At 53.2% G+C, this 16,193-nt stretch overlaps 1 pseudogene; it reads left to right on the forward strand.

Annotated features, from left to right (window-relative positions):
- LOC114487939 (guanylate cyclase D-like) overlaps positions 1-15,236 on the forward strand; it is a 40,512-nt pseudogene extending 25,276 nt beyond the window's left edge.
- The last annotated feature ends 957 nt before the right edge of the window (positions 15,237-16,193 follow it).

Below are 16,193 nucleotides of genomic sequence, written 5' to 3' on the forward strand. Positions count from 1 at the left end.
CTGGACCTATAGGCAGCCCCGCCACTTGCTAGCTCTGTCCCCTTTGTCAAATTACCTAACCTCTTTGAGCTGTACTTTCCTCATATATAAAGTGGGAATAATAATGACAGTACCTGTCTCAGTGGGTTGTATAAATAGTGCCCAGCACAGGACTTGGCACGTAGCGGATGCTCAGTAATGCTGGTTTCTTCAGTGCTGACCCATTCTTTTTTCCTCCTGGGAGTCCCAGCCAGGTGTGGAGCTGTCCGTAGTGCTGAAGACATCCTCCTTCCCTCCCTGCCTCCTTCCCTCAGTTCCTCTCTCCTTCATTCCCTCCTTCTCTTCTGTGCTTGGCTCCCCGGAGCCCTAGGGTCTGAACAGATGGAATTTTCCAAAAGGTTTCTTCAGGCCCCTATGGAGGACAGGAGGGAATGAGCCATATACGAGTCCCTCCCTCAGCAGGAGTCTCGGGAAGCTGGCAGGCAGCCGGAGTGGTGACTGTGGGACTGTGCGGGCTGTGGTGGGAACGGGGGCTCCCCAGGACAGAGCCCGCTTGGAGAGTCTGACACCCGAGGACGCTCATGCAGGAACCTCAGGATCTGCCGAGAGGCGGTCAATCAATCAGCTCCAACAGCACAGCGTGGCAGGTGGGTCTTTGGGGAGCTTGCCCTGAAGGAGGCAAGAAGGACTAGATTGGGGTGCAGGAGAGTGACCCTTGGATACAGGGCTTGAAGGGCCCCTGGCTCTGACAGGAACCCCCCATCCTCCTTCCCTGGAATATTTTGGTCATTTGTTTGTTAATGTAACTAAAGGCATCTTCATCTTTTTGCGTTATGGTAGTATGGAGTTGACTAGCTTCATGAACTTGGCTCCATGAGCCAAGCTATCTGTGGCTAATCCTCAGTGTCCATCCCCTTGAGTCTAAAACTACAAGCGGTCCCTCCCTAGGAGGGTGGCCCCTGAACCCCTTGTGCCAGAGGTGGGAGCACTTGCAGCTCACACACTCCTGGGGGAAGGGTTAGGAGAGGGGACGTGGCCAGCTGCAGAGACAAAAATCACCTGTTTCCTAATTTTTGGTGACAGCTAGAATATTGGAGATGAAGGATCTTTGGAGACCCTAAACATATAAACTAAGCCCTCCCTGTACAGATGGCACCGAAAAGGGTGTGAACACTGTCTCACAAGTCAGAGGTGGAGGTGGGGCTAAAGGTGGCTCCTCCTCTAGCCTGGCCAGAGGCTGCCCTCGCTAAGGGCCCCCTTGCAGGCCATCGGCCACAGAATTCCTGGGACGCTGAGCATGGCTAGCAGGACTGAGGGGCCAGGGGAGCCTCCTGCTGCTTTGTGGGATGGAGGGCAGTCCACACCCCTTTCTGTACCCGTTTCCCCACCTGTACACAGAGGAGTTGGTTCAGATGCTTAGATCTCCAGGATCCTTCAGCTCTGATGTTCCAGGTGTTCAATAAAAGAGGTGATCTTTGTCTTTGGCTGGGAGGTGGGAAGCCAGGCTCAGGACCAACTCAGCCCTAACTTTTGGTGAGACCCTGGACAAGTCACTGCCCTGCCAAGAGTCAGTTTCTTCCTCTGGAAAAGAGGATAAGAGGTCTCTCCTCAGGGTCTCTAGGAGCACCAGGCAAAGGAGTGGATCACAGGTGCTTTGGGAAGTACAGATTGAGGGGAGAGATGTCTGTCATTAATATCAGCCGTATATGCCTATGTTCCCAACCAGAAATGATTAGCTCTTGGTGAGCCCAGAACAAACCCAGCTGCTCTGAGGGGTTCATCCCTTGGGGTGGGATGTTAGGAGACCACTTAGAGCATCACAGCGGAAGAGGAGGGAGTGTATAGAGGGTCCCTCAGAGACTGGTAGAAGAGCAGCCCTCCCCAAGACCCTAGCCTCTGAGCTGGGAGAAACATAGCATCACAGGCCAGAAGGGCTCAGGTCTGGCCAGCCCTGCAAACCTGCTTCTTCTACAGATGGGGAGGCTGAGGCCTTGAATGGGGCAGGGGCAGGACTGGGGCTGAAGCTCAGGCCTCCACCTCCCTGTCCAGCTTTCTTTACACCACAGTACACCTGCCTCTCCTCAAAGATCCAAAGACAGTGATGATGGTGATGGTGATGATGATAACTATTCTGTTTAATAAGTGCCTAGTTAATTACCTACTCACCACAATGACTATCCCTATTGTAAATACTCTACACATTTTAGTCTTCACCACAGCTCTGCCAGGTACCTATTGTCACCTCCATTTTACAGATGAGGAAACTGAGGTTCAGAGGAGTTAAATGTCTTGCCCAAGGTCAGGGGCTAGTAAGTGATAAAATCAGGATTTATTCCTCTGTGTGATGCCAAGGTCCTTCTTATTCCTCTGCACTGAACATAATTTCTAGGAGTTACTCTGCACAGACCATCGCAGTTGGCATTGGGAGGGCATCCTCTTACTCTCCTGATCTATACTTCAAGTGTAGGTGGTTCAGACTCTGGGAAACCCTCCGTGAGCCCTCCTCCCGGGGCCCTCAGATCCCCACCGCTGGTCTTGCTACAGCCTGCACTTGTGATCCGCTTTTCTCTTGGCTGGGACTTGCCTCCCTACCAGCTTGGCAGTTTCTTTTTCTTTTTTTTTTTTTGCAGTACGCTGGCCTCTCACTGTTGTGGCCTCTCCCATTGTGGAGCACAGGCTCCAGACGCGGAGGCTCAGCGGCCATGGCTCACGGGCTCAGCCGCTCCACGGCATGTGGGGTCTTCCCGGACTGGGGCACAAACCCGTGTCCCCTGCATCGGCAGGCGGACTCTCAACCACTGCGCCACCAGGGAAGCCCCAGCTTGGCAGTTTCTTAAGGGTGAGATTGGATCTTCTGCCTTCCTGGGGTGCCCCCAGTGGAAGGCTGTTGGCTGCATAAATAGTGTAGTAGGAAGATGGATGAGTCCTGTGGGTGAGGCATGAGCAAACGCAGGGTGCAGGCAGAGGCCAGGCAGGAGTTGCAGGATGGGCATGAGGGTCTTGGAACTGTAAGATGGAGTGGGGATGCCCCAGTCCAAATGTCAAGGAGGCTCCGTGTGGGGTGGGACATGAGCTGAACAGATTTGTCCAAATCCCGTCTCTGCCAGCTCCACTCAGTGTCCTATAGTTTCCTCATCTGTACAATGGAGATAGAAGGACCTTTGTTTGAACAAGACTGTGAGGGGGATCGGAGATGGGGCTGTGCACAGCATTGTAAACCCTTGAGCCACAAGCACACAACAGGGGAGCTACCCCTACCCAGGCGCTACTTGTGCTTTGGGGCCCACTGAGTCTGGCAGATTTAAATGCTGTGAATGGTGCTGGGCTTGAGGGTCAGAGGCAGAGGAGGCTCAGAGGGAGAACTTGGCCCACTCTGGAAGATGAGTGAAGGAAGAAATAATAACAATAGGTTGAAAGAGGTAAGATTTGTTGAACATATGAGCACCAGGGACTGCTAAGTGCTTCACATTCTGTCATTTAATCATCACGATAACTCCATAAAGTAGGTTTCATTATCCACATTTTACAGAAGAGAAAAATGAAGCTCAGAAACTTCAGAGATTGGTCTAGAGCCACAAGGATGGGAAGCAGTGAACCATGTCTGGCCAGCTCTGGCTCTGGAGCCCATGCCGAGCCACTGAGCTCCAGCCCAGGACTGTGCGTGGGGGTCACGGGGCTGTGAGTCAGTCCTGCGGAGGAGGTTAGGCCCCCAGAGCTGGGGGTCTTCCGATATCATGGGTCCAAATCCCTCATTTTACCAATGAGGAGACTGAGGTTCTGGGGGCAGGAGGGGTGTCTGCCTCAAAATCATGCAGGAAGCACAGGCAGAAAATACTAGAAAGCAAACCTTGTCTTTATCCCTCTTTCCAAGGACTGCAGGAGGGCTTGTACCCTGAAGGTCGGTCCTGGAAGCTGCTGCATAGGAAGGCCTGCCAGCCCTGCCAGGGCCCGTGAGGGTCTACTCTCAGCCATCCAAGGATAGTCCCTTTCCTGCCACTTCTCTCTGTGCTGCTTTGGGGCGCTCTCCTGTGGCCGGCTGGACCTTCACCCTGGGGGTGCTGTGTCCCTGGGACTGTGACCCCATCTTTGCTCAGGCCCTCCCCAGTGTGGCTGCCCAGATGGCTGTGAACCAAGCCAACCAGGATTCCTCACTGGCACTGGGCTCACAGCTGACTTCCGTGGTTCTTCCCACGGGCTGTGACACCGCTAATGCCCTGGCCACATTCCTGGCCCACAAGAACACTGTAGCTGTTTTTGTGGGCCCTGTCAATCCTGGTTACTGCTCAGCCGCAGCCCTGCTGGCCCAAGGCTGGGGAAAGACCCTCTTCTCCTGGGTGTGTGGGGTTCCAGAGGGAGGAGGTGTGCTGGTGCCCACCTTGCCTTCGGCTGCCCACGTGCTGCTGTCCATCATGAGACACTTTGGCTGGGCTCACGTGGCCATTGTGTCCTCCCACCAGGACATCTGGTTGGCTACTACCTGGCAGGTGGCCATGACTCTCAGGGCATACGGGCTGCCTGTGGGGCTGGTGACCTCTCTGGGACCCGGGCAGCAGGGGGCCACAGAGGTCCTGAAGCAGCTCTGCAGCATGGATGGCCTGAAAAGTAAGTGTATGTGGGTGCTTTCCTCCTTTGGGCAGCCGGGACTTCATATGGCTGCTGATGGGGAGTTTTCTTATATAAGACACTGGGCTGAGCACTTGACAGCAAGCCCACATTTAACCCCACAGCATCCCTGTGAGCTAGTTCTGCTGAGATCTGCATTTTGCAGCTCAGAGAAGGTAAGTAGCATGCCCAAGTCACACAGCTGGCAAGCAGTACAGCTGGATTTTGAGCGCTGATGCATGCGTTAATTGTGGAGTGGGAGCCAAGGGCTTTCTTGGTTCTTGCCTGGTAGAGTGAAGAAAAGGAGAATGTAGCAGGACCTGAGTCCCAGGAGAGGTGTTAGAGCCATTCTTAGTTTCTTGAAGTTAGAGTCAGATCCTTCATGGATTTGTTGATCGATGGAATGCTTCCTGCATTTATTAAGCCCCTGCTGTGCTGGATGCTGGGTTGTCTGGTGAACAGGACAGACAGAGTGGTTGGTCTCTAGTTGACGACCAAGTGATGGAGAGACAGGTGTATAAGTAGGTTATGACAGAGAGGTCAAGGTCACCCCAGGGAGTGGAGGCCAGGAGAACAAGAGCAGGCATCGGTCCAGGCCTTGGGGGATCTGAGGAGGCTTCTTGGAGGAGGTGGTACTTGGCCTGTCTTTAAGGAATTAGTTAGGCAGGGAGAGTCATGGTGGGGTGGGGTGCAGACAAGAGGTAGCACCTGGAAGACAGAAGGGACCTTAGTGTTCATCTGGACTGAAGCTTTTTAAACTGTGGGTCATGGCCCTTTTAGGCCAAGAAACCAATTTAGTGAATCAGGACTAGCACTGAAAAAAAAAAAAAAAAAAAGAAAGGAAGAGGCTGGACTAGAAAGAGAGAGAGAAGAATGGAACTGAGTAGGATAGAATAAAAATGGTGAATGTGAGAGTGGAGGGCAGGCAGCTAGGAAGGTATCATTCTGTGAAACTTCCAGTTTTGTGTGTGTACTCCTTTTATATACTCAGCTTTGCTAGCACACCAAGGTAAAATGTGTTTCTTACTGCGACACTGGCAACAGTTTGAGAACCACTGAGACCAACCGCTGTGCTCTGTCTTTGAGGGAATTGAGGCTGGTACCAGTGAGGAAGGCTGGGGTGGGCAGCCTCTGAGCTCATGTGGCCTATAGTGAGTTAGAGCCGAGTGGAGGATGAGGCCTGGCCCAGGTGTGCCCACCGCCCCTCAGGACGGGCGCCTCACTTCTCTGAGTCCAGTTTGCCAGCAGGGGAAATGGGGATAATGAGACCCACTTCACAGGGTCGAGTGTTTTGTACACACTTCATTCAACCATGGTCACTGAGCTCTGCTCCGTGCCTGACGCTGGCTGAGCTCTGGGGACACAGAGAGGAACTGGCCGGGCTCCGGCAGGGAGGAGCTTGAGGCTGGCGGGAGACAGATGTGGATACGGGGAACCCAGGAGCCCAGAGGCTGGGGGAGCTGATCTGCATGGGTGTGGTCGTGGGCAGGGCTTTGCCGAGGAGGCGACATCAGGGCAGAGTCTGAAAATGAGAAGTGATGGCAGATGGAAATGAGGGGAAGGCATTGCAGGCACAGGGGTCAGCTAGAGCAAAGAAATGGAGGTAGCATGTTAGCGGGGCTAGGAGAATGAACACTTCACTTCTGTGTGGTAGTGGGAAGGAAACCTCACCAGACGCCTGCTCCACCCCTCTTGAAGGGGGTTGAGTTCTGGCCATGGTGCTGGCTTTCAGAAGCCAGAAGGCAGAGTGGTTAGGGGCACATTCTCTGGGATCAGGTCACCAAGATTCCACTCCTGGCCCCATTTCCTACCAGCTGTGTGGCCTCAGGCGAGTCACTTAACCTCTCTGTGCTGTAGTTTCTTCGTCAATGACATGAGGTTAATGAAAGCCCCAACTTCATGGGGTTGTGAAGATGAGATGGACTACAGTAAGTCCCCTACCTATGAATGAGTTCTGTTCTGAGAGCGCGTTCATAAGTCCAATTTGTTCGTAAGGCCAATGAAGTTAGCCTAAATAGCCAACTAACACAATTGGCCATGTAGTACTGTACTATAATAGGTTTATAATACTTTTCACACAAATAATACATAAAAAACAAAGAAAATATTTTTAATCTTACAGTACAGTGCCTTGAAAAGTACAGTTTACACTATAACAGCTGGCACACAGGGGCTGGCATCGAGTGAACAGGCAAGAAGAGTTGCTGACTGGAGGAGGGAGAGGAGGTGGGAGATGGTAGAGCTGAGGGATCTTCGGCAATAGGAGACGGAGGGCAAGCTGCAATTTCACTCACGCCTGAGGTAGATGGAGCACATGTTCGCCTCTTTGAAAGTTCGCAACTTGAAGGTTGGTACGTAGGGGACTTACTGTATTGCAGATAAAGGGCTTGGAACAGTGCCCTGAACACAGTGAGCACTGCTTTTTTTTTTTTTTAACATCTCTATTGGAGTATAATTGCTTTACAATGGTGTGTTAGTTTCTGCTTTACAACAAAGTGAATCAGTTATACATATACATATGTTCCCATATTGCTATACAACAAAGTGAATCAGTTATACATATACATATGTTCCCATATCTCTTCCCTCTTGCGTCTCCCTACCTCCCACCCCCGCCATCCCACCCCTCTAGGTGGTCACAAAGCACCGAGCTGATCTCCCTGTGCCATGCGGCTGCTTCCCACTAGCTATCCACCCCACGTTTGGTAGTGTATATATGTCCATGCCACTCTCTCACTTCGTCACAGCTTACCCTTCCCCCTCCCCATGTCCTCAAGTCCATGCTCTAGTAGGCCTGTGTTTTATTCCCGTCCTACCCCTAGGCTCTTCATGACATTTTTTTTTCTTAGATTCCATATATATGTGTTAGCATACGGCATTTGTTTTTCTCCTTTTGACTTACTTCACTCTGTATGACAGACTCCAGGTCCATCCACCTCACTACAAATAACTCAATTTCGTTTCTTTTTATGGCTGAGTAATATTCCATTGTATATATGCGCCACATCTTCTTTATCCATTCATCTGTTGATGGACACTTAGGTTGCTTCCATGTCCTGGCTATAGTAAATAGAGCTGCAATGAACATTGTGGTACATGACTCTTTTAGAATTATGGTTTTCTCAGGGTATATGACCAGTAGTGGGATTTGAACACTGCTTTTAATCAATGTGGGCTTTTATCTTTTAACCACTCCCTTTGTGTGGCTTAGCTCCCCCTTGTGGCCAAATGGAGAACAGCGCCTCTGACTTCTTGAAAGGGAAAGGAGCATTTTGGCAGAAGCTGGAACAGAAGCCAGGAAGAGGAGATGGGACCAAGATAGCCCCGGTTCTGTTTCCACTCAGCCCTGATGGGTCTTTCTCTGAGGGCCCTCCCCACTATGTTAGGGGCAGGGAGGGGTGGCTCCCGCCCATGGCCCATATAGCCTAGCCCCCCAGGGGTCAGCAGAGTCTGGGGCCCCTGGTTCTGGCTTCTACGTGACCAGGAGTCCTCAGGCCCCCTATTCCTGGATAGGAATTCCTCCTCAGCAAGGAAACCCTTGGCCTTCCTTGATGGCTCCCTATTCCTGGATTTTCTGGAGAAAGGGATTGCAGTAGGAACCTGGGCCCCAGCCAAAACAAGTGGTGACCCTTTTTTGACTGGGGTTGCAGCCCTGGTCAGGGACCCAAGATGCAGAGGACTTTTACCTTGGGCAGATGCGTGGGACCCTTACCTTGGGCAGGATTCTCTTCTGTCCTGGGTGCCTGGGGATGAAATCAGCTGCCTTATTATCATGGGCTGGTTTCTTTTACAAAGGCAAAGGGGAATGCATTCATGTCTGCTTAGACCAGGAGGATGCCACCCAGAGCCACAGTTGAGATTACAAGCCAATGATAAATGGATAAACAAAATGTTCGTACAGTGGAATATTGTGCAACCATAAAAATGAATGGAGTACTGATACAGGCTACTATATATGGATGAGCCTGGAAAACATGGCAAGTGAAAGTAGCCGGACATAAAAGACTGCATATTGTACAATCCATTTATATGAAATGTCCAGAAGAGGCATATCCATAGAGACAGAAAGTAGATTAGTGGTTGACTGGGGTTAGGAGGAGAGAGAAATAGGGTGTGACACGTATCGGGTACAGGATTTCTTTTTGGGGTGATGAAAATGTTCTAGAATTAAATAGTGATGGTGGTTTCATAACTTTGTATATAAAACTACTGAGTTATACACTTTTTAAAAGGTGAATTTTATGATATATGAATTGTCTAAAATTTTTTTAAAATGTTAAAAAATAAAAAGATTACAATCTGGGAGCCAGCCTGCCCAGGTTCCGATGCTGACTCTACCTCCCTGACGGCTATGTATCCTGGGGCAACTCCTTAACCTCTCTGTGCCTTGGTTTCCTCATCTGAAAGTAGAGCTAGCGATGAGCATACTTTTTCGTACTGCTGTTAACTGAATGACTAAATGTTTGTTAAAGTACTTTAAGACAACACACAGCAAGCTGTCAATAAATATTAGCAATTGCCCGAGCCAGTGGAGCAGAGGGAGGGTGGAAATCGGTCAGAATTATTCGGCGGGAAGGTTGGAAGGGACATATCAATACAAATGTATCCTCAGCTGAGGGGATTTTTTTTTTTTTCACCAGATCAAACCCAGATTTGTCAGTGGGAGCAGATAAAGGGGAAATTCCACCTTTCTCCAGACTGAGGGGGAGGGGAGGGGCCTGGGGAGGGGCAGCAGAAGGGGAGGAGGGGACCTGAGCTGCTCTCCAGGGCCACAAAGTTCTGGGCTTCGGGGAAGGCATGGAAGGTGAGCTGCTGCCTCTCCCCCAGTCGTGGTGCTGTGCATGCGCTTGGTGCTCCTGGGCAGCTCTGAGCAGACCGCCCTGCTGAGCCGGGCAGGGGCCCGGGGCCTGGCAGACAGGAGGCTGGCCTTCCTGCCCTACGACACGCTGCTCTTTGCCTTGCCCTACTGCAACCGCTCCTACCCGGCCACGGGCAACGGCAGGCACCTGCAGGAGGCCTGTGGTGCGGTGCTGTCAGCCTGGAGTCCGGCCTCAGACACAAGGACTTGGAAGCTGCCGGGGCCAGCAGAGAGGTGGCTGCCCACCTGGAGCCAGAGCAGGTAGGTCAGTGCAGACCTTCGCGGGGCCCGGGCCGTGGGGCCACGGACAGGTGTGCACGCTCCTCACCCACTCTGGGCCTTCCTGGACTTGGCCAGTTACCCCCTGGACAACCGTCCTGCCTCTGCTGTGGGTACGTGACCTGTCCCTTATTGGACAAAGTGTCTCTCTGCCCAGTCCCTGGGTGTACTGTCTGTCTGTCTCTTTCTATCTCTTATAGGTGTGTGTGTGTGTGTGTGTGTGTCTGTCTGTCTGTCCATCTGACTTCTTTCTCATGTCTCTCACTGTCTTGGCCACTTTGTCAATTCTCCTTCTCTTGTGTCTCTCCTGCCTCCATTTTTCTATCTCTGACTCAGTTCCTCTAATTCTCATCTCCGGCCCAGCTGCTCTTTCTCTTGTACACATTCTTCCTCTCCTTTCTCCACATCTCTCTAGCACATTGTGAAGATGAGAAAGAGAGAGCAATGGAAGTGTGGGAGAGCAGGAAGGTTTTCTGAAGTCACTGCTGTGGATCTGAAGAGGGTGGGTGGCCAGGATGCGGCTGCCAGCTCAGTTTTGGCTTATAGGACTCAGCTGCCTGAGGCTCTCCTGGGATGTCTGCTTCTTGGTGATAAGAAGACCATAGTGTCTGGAGGTGGTGACAGGGATGTAGATGACGATAGAGGGTCATTCAATCAGTCATTCGTCTGACAAATGTGGGTTGAGTCCCTCTCATGTGGCACTGTTCGAGGCATCAGGGACGTGGTGATGGGTAAGACAGACCTGGCCTTCAAGAAGCTTCCATTCTGTTAGGGCAAGACCGACAATAACCAAGCAACCCGGTAACCAAATTCAAATAGTGATTGTGTTGCCAAGAAAATAAAACAGGATAAAGTGACAGAGAGTGGCTGGGCTGGAGTCGTGGGCAACAAGAGACAGGATAGGCAGAGAGTGGAGGAGGTGGCACTTGAACTGAGCTCTGAATGATAAGGAGGCGGCCAGGCGAAGGTCTGGATGAAGCACAACCAAGCAGGGGAAAGAGCAAGTGCAAAGGCCCAGAGGCAGAGTGAGCATCAAATTGCCAGAGGAACAGGAGGAAAGGGAGTGTGGAATGGCAGGACTATCGTGAGTGACGGGGAAAGGGATCTGAGATGAGCCTGGGGCCTGATCATGTGAGGCTTTGTAAGCCAGGTAAGGAGTCTGATCTTACAAATGAAATGGAAAACCATCAGCGAGGTTTAAGTAAGAAAGGATTTATGTTTTTTAACAACATGGTTTGGTTGCTTTTTGGGGAATGGTCTGAAGAGGACCAGATGAAGCAATAAGGCCCTTAGGAGGCTCCTGTGTGGTTCAGGTGGGCAGTGATGGGGGGCTGGGACCCAAGTGACAGTCGTAGATGTGGTGAAAAGTCAGTTAGACTGGGAACAAATTCTGGTAGAAAACCAAAAAGATTTGATGATGAACTGGAAGAGAGAAATAGAGAAGTTGGGACTCAAGCCTAGGCTTGAGAAACTGGGCAGGTGGTAGTTCCATTTCTTAAAATCTGGGAGGAGTGGAGTTTGGTGCGGTAGAATCAGGAGTTCAGTTTTGGGCATATTAGGTAAGTCTGAGATGTCTGTGAGTGGTGGTGGCCGCCATGATGGTGGAGATGGTGAGGCTTCTGAGTGGGGACTGAAGTAATGGTGGGACTAAAGAAAGCACTGTATAGGGGAATGGGGAAAGGGGATGAGAATTCAAACAATCGCTGCCGGCAGCGGGGCCAGGACCCAGAAATGTCTGGGAGCCTGTGCCGTGGGGTTATGGGGTTGAGAGACCTTCTCTTCCACAGGTGTCCCCACTCTTTGGAACCATCTGTGATGCTGTTGTCCTGCTGGTCCATGCCCTGAACAGCTCTGAGAGCTGTGGGGCAGGATTCTCAGGGACCCACTTAGGGGACCACACAGGGTCTCCGGATGTGGCTGGCTTTAGCCAGAGGATCCGGACAGATGAGAAGGGCAGGAGGCTGGCTCAGTACGTCATTTTGGACACAGGTGGTCGGGGAAGCCAGCTGGTCCCCACTCACATCCTGGACACGGGCACATGGCAAGTGCAGCCCCTGGGCAGGGCCATACACTTTCCAGGAGGAGCCCCTCTGGTACGTGACTCCAGCTGCGCTTTGACCCTAATACTCTCTGCATGAGAGGTAATTCATCTCTCGATCCATCCATCCACCTGTCTCTCTGTCCATCCATCCATCATGCATTCATTAAGGCTCTCCACGTGGACAGTCATGTGAGGAACAGGAGCTGGAGCAAGGAAGAGACTTGACCCGCCATTGAAAAGACTGACCCAGAGGTTGTGAAGCCCCAGCGAAGACTAGCAAGGCCTCGCCTCCGCCTAGCAGAACTAAAGCATTTACAGAGCACGTTCCCATCTCTCAGCTCTCCTAAACTGTACCGCAGCCTCGTGACAAGGACACTGTCCTCTGTGGGCCCCAGTGGACAGCTGAAGCCCAGGAAGGTTAGGTGACTCGCCCAGGGTCACACAGGGAGCCCTCAAGTCTTCGACTCCAAGTGCAGGATTCCCTTTACCTCATGACCACTGGGGAGTGTGAGCTGTGAGGCCCACGTGTTCTCATTTCTGACATTCATCTACCTGGATTTTCATCCCTGATGGAATTGCACTGACATACAAGCACATAGGTAGATAGAGATGAGCACACATCTACATGTATGCACAAGTGCACCCACGCTTCCTAGTGCACACCTAGTTACAGTTACCACTGTCGGTGGGTAGATTCAGGTCTGGCCAGGCTCGCTTATGTCCCTGCCCGCCCCAGACCTTCAGCAGCCACCCACCCCATGACCTCGGCTCTGCTGCTCTGTTAGCTCCGTCTCCCAACACTGCTTCGCTTCTCCTTTCCCCAAACACACGCCACCCTTTCTGGCCTCCCTGTGCGTGTGCGTTTTCCTCTTCCTCGAGTTCTCCCACTTTGCCTGGCTAAATCCTTCCTTTCCTTGCAGAACAACTCTGCAGTCAGGGCTGGGAGCCCACCTCGGTGCCCCCCATAGCCTCTGGGTGAACGACTTCACAGGGTGTGTGTCCTGTGCTGGCGAGGACCAGTGCCATGTGTCCCCAGACTCGCGGGAGCTCAAAGGAAGAAGCCTTCGCCCAGCGGTTTCTTTGCCTCTCTTTTCTTCCACAAATATTGACTGAGGACTTCCTAGGCACCAGGCACTGTGTTCAGCCCTAGGGAAGGAGGAATGAATGAACCATCGTCGCTGCACTGGCTTAGAGCACTTGCCCTCGCCCCTGACCCCCCAGTACACTGTGAGCTCCATCACAGTGCTGGCAGTGGCTGTGACTCTCATCTGTTGTTGGATCTTCAATTCTCGGCACTGAGCTCAGCACACAGTGGATGTTCCAGAAACATTTGCTGACGGATTTGTTGAATGAATGAATGAATACCTGTCAGAGGGTAAAGTCTGCGAGCCAGGGCTGATAGAGGAGGTGTTTGTAGAGACCTCTGGGCTCCAGCAGCCCCTGGCTGCCTCCATCACGGCTTTACCACATTGTGTGGTGTTATCTCTGCTGTTCCTGCCTCTGCCACCAGACAGAATCCCCTGGAGAGTGGAGCCTGGGGCTGGTCTTCGAGAATATTAGCTCCTTGAGGGTTGGGACGATGTTTCATTCAGGGTCCCGCCACCCCTCAGCGGCCTCTCTTACTTGGATGCCTAATTGGCATCTCCAACTTGACTTTGTCTGAAATTGAACTCCCGACCTGCCCCCCGGCCTCCTCCCATCGTCTTCCCCACTGCAGGTAATGGCAACTCCATCCTCCCCGAGGCTCAGGCACCCTCGTCTCCTCACACCCCACACCCAGCCTGTCAGCAGCACCCTGGGGCTCCATCTTTAGAATTCGCCCAGAAGCAGAGCCCTGCTCACCACTCCCCTGTCCCCTCCCTGGTCCAGGCCCCCGTCGTCTCTCGCTAGGTTACTGCAGCGGCCTCCCCGCAGGCCTCCCTGCTTCTGCCCTTGTCCTGGACCTCACCGTGGCAGGTTGGAGGATCCTCGGAAAACATAGATCTGGCTCTCCCCTGCTCAGAGCCTGCAGATGCTCCCCTTTGCCCGGAGTCCAGCCAGAGCCCTCTCTGTCCTCAGCTCCCTGCCCTCCGTCTTCCTCACATGTGGTTCTGCCCTCCCGTTGAATACACCAGGCACACTCCTGCTTCGGAACCTTTGTGCCTTGCGGCTCCCTAGGCCTGGACCGCTTTCCTGTCTATGCTTCTTCCCTCACCTCCTCCAGATCGCAAGTCAAGCCTCCTTTCTAGGAGCCTGGGTGAGGAGCAGCGTGGGAGGTGGTTGGGAGCCCAGATGCCTGAGCAAGGCTGCTTGGGTTTGAACCTAGGCTCTGCCACTCACAGACAGTTGCCTATCTCTCTGCTTTCTCTTCCACAAAATCATGGTCATGACCGTACCTACTTCTCGAGGTCGTTGTGCAGAATAACTGAATTGAAATACGTGACATCCGTAGAATAGGTGTTTAGTACAATACAATACGCAATAGTATAGTGAGTACTACAAGCTATTCAGTGCTATTATTATTATCTGGACTTAACTCAAATTGGGGGAGATTCATCCGTGGGCAGACAGACAGTGCTTATCCTTCAGCAAAAGAAAGGAGGGAGGGAGGCAAGGAAGGAAGAAGGTATGCCTCCCCCCAACTTCCGTGGCAGTGGAGGTCAATGTCCTCTCTCCAGAATAGGGCCTGGCATTTCACCACCTTGCCAGCCCAGGCTGAAGCTGGGGTTGCCCAAGCAAAGTAGCCCTCTCCACCTTGCCCAGCGGTCCTGAGCAGCCTTTTCACACCCAGTCCTGATATGAGGGCTGGAGAGGTTTAGATTCAGTGTAAGGAGGGCCCTTCTAACAGTCAAAGTGAATGACACTGAAATTGGCTGCCAAAAGAGGTAGTGAGTGGCCCATCGTGGGGAGTGTGCAAGAAGTGGGATAATCATTGACAGGGATCCACAGTATTTATTCGGCATCTTGCCTGTCCAGTCCCTGCGTAAGGTGCCTAGGGACCCCGAGATGAATAAGAAACAGGCTCTGCTGTCCAGCTGCTCTCAGTCTAGTGCGAAGAGCCTGACACGCTGGCAGACAAGGGCCAGAGTGTGGTCAGGACAGTCATGGGGTCTGAGCAGGGTCTGTGGGGCCCCTGGAGGCCAGGAGCCTGAGGTGAGAACCCTAACGGCAGTGCTGGGAATCAACATCTGTGCGTGATGAGCAGTCCACAGGTAGGACTTTCCCGGTCTGGGGCCATCCTGAGCCTTGCCCTGGAGAGGGCGCTGGGCAGGGGTTTGTGTCCTCACTTCCCAGAGGGGGACCCAGGAGTAGGTGCAGGAGCTGAGTGAAGGGGCTGAGCGCCATGTGCAGTTGTTACTGTTGGGACTCACGTCCAACCCTGCTTTCCCCACAGGTAAGCAGCCCCCAGACGGCCTCCTCGCTCTGGCCCCGACCTATGTCTTGGTGCTGGCTGGCAGGTCCTCACTTGCCTCATCAGGTGAGATCCTGCGCATCTGAGCCTCGTTCTGCCCCTCTGTGCCCCCCACCCCACAGGGCCTCTCCTCTGTACACAGCCCTGGCATCTGCAGGGAGCTTTCCCATCCTCTGTCCCAGACCTCAGGACCTCCCCACCCTCCTGTCTATCCTAGAGCTTCAGTCAGGGCCCTATCAAGGCCGGCAGAGGACCTCCTGGGAGGTCCTTTGAGACTTGGGGAAGAAGCCTGGGCCCTCAGACAAGACTCCATCCTTCCTGAGCTTCAGGCTACACATCTGCACAGTGAGGGCTTGGTCAGGATGACCCCCAGGGCTCTTCAGCTTTGCAAACAATTCTTCCTGGGTTTGAAGTCCTCTGTGCTCCCTGAGCCTCAGCCACATCCAGGAGGGGGCAGTCTTCTGCCCCCAGCTCTCACCCCGGGCTCTGGCTGCCCCATGAGATCTCCAGGTGGGTTGGAAACACCGAGGCTAGGGACCCGAAGGCACATCAGGCCTAGGGTCCCGCCCTGAGCTGGGACGAGGGACACTTGGGGGACAGTGCTCAGTGGTGCCCTTCAGCCCAGCTGGGACTGATGGGGAGACAGGAAGGGAAACAGGGAGAGGACGGGGGAGGGCTCTGAGTCAGAGGCAGATCCGAGGAGCCGGATGGGGGGAGTGATATTTGCACCATCCTCTCTGTCCTGCACTTTTCTCACCTCCAGATTGAGCATCCAGCAGCTGCAGCTCGTGCGGGGCCCCTGCTGACAGCCCAGGAGCTCACCTCCATCCACCGGCCCGAGCAGACGGGTGGGTGGGGCAAGCACCGGGCTGGGTAGGCAGCGGCAGACGGACCCGGTCTAGGCTCTTGACCACGCCCTCTGGAGGCTGCACGTGGATAGTGCAAGTGAATCAAGAAGTGTCGCAGGGCTTCCCTGGTGGCGCAGTGGTTGAGAGTCCGCCTGCCGATGCAGGGGACACGGGTTCGTGCCCCGGTCCGGGAGG

This window comes from Physeter macrocephalus, chromosome 16, assembly GCF_002837175.3.
Source record: "Physeter macrocephalus isolate SW-GA chromosome 16, ASM283717v5, whole genome shotgun sequence".
Classification (NCBI taxonomy): domain Eukaryota; kingdom Metazoa; phylum Chordata; class Mammalia; order Artiodactyla; family Physeteridae; genus Physeter; species Physeter macrocephalus.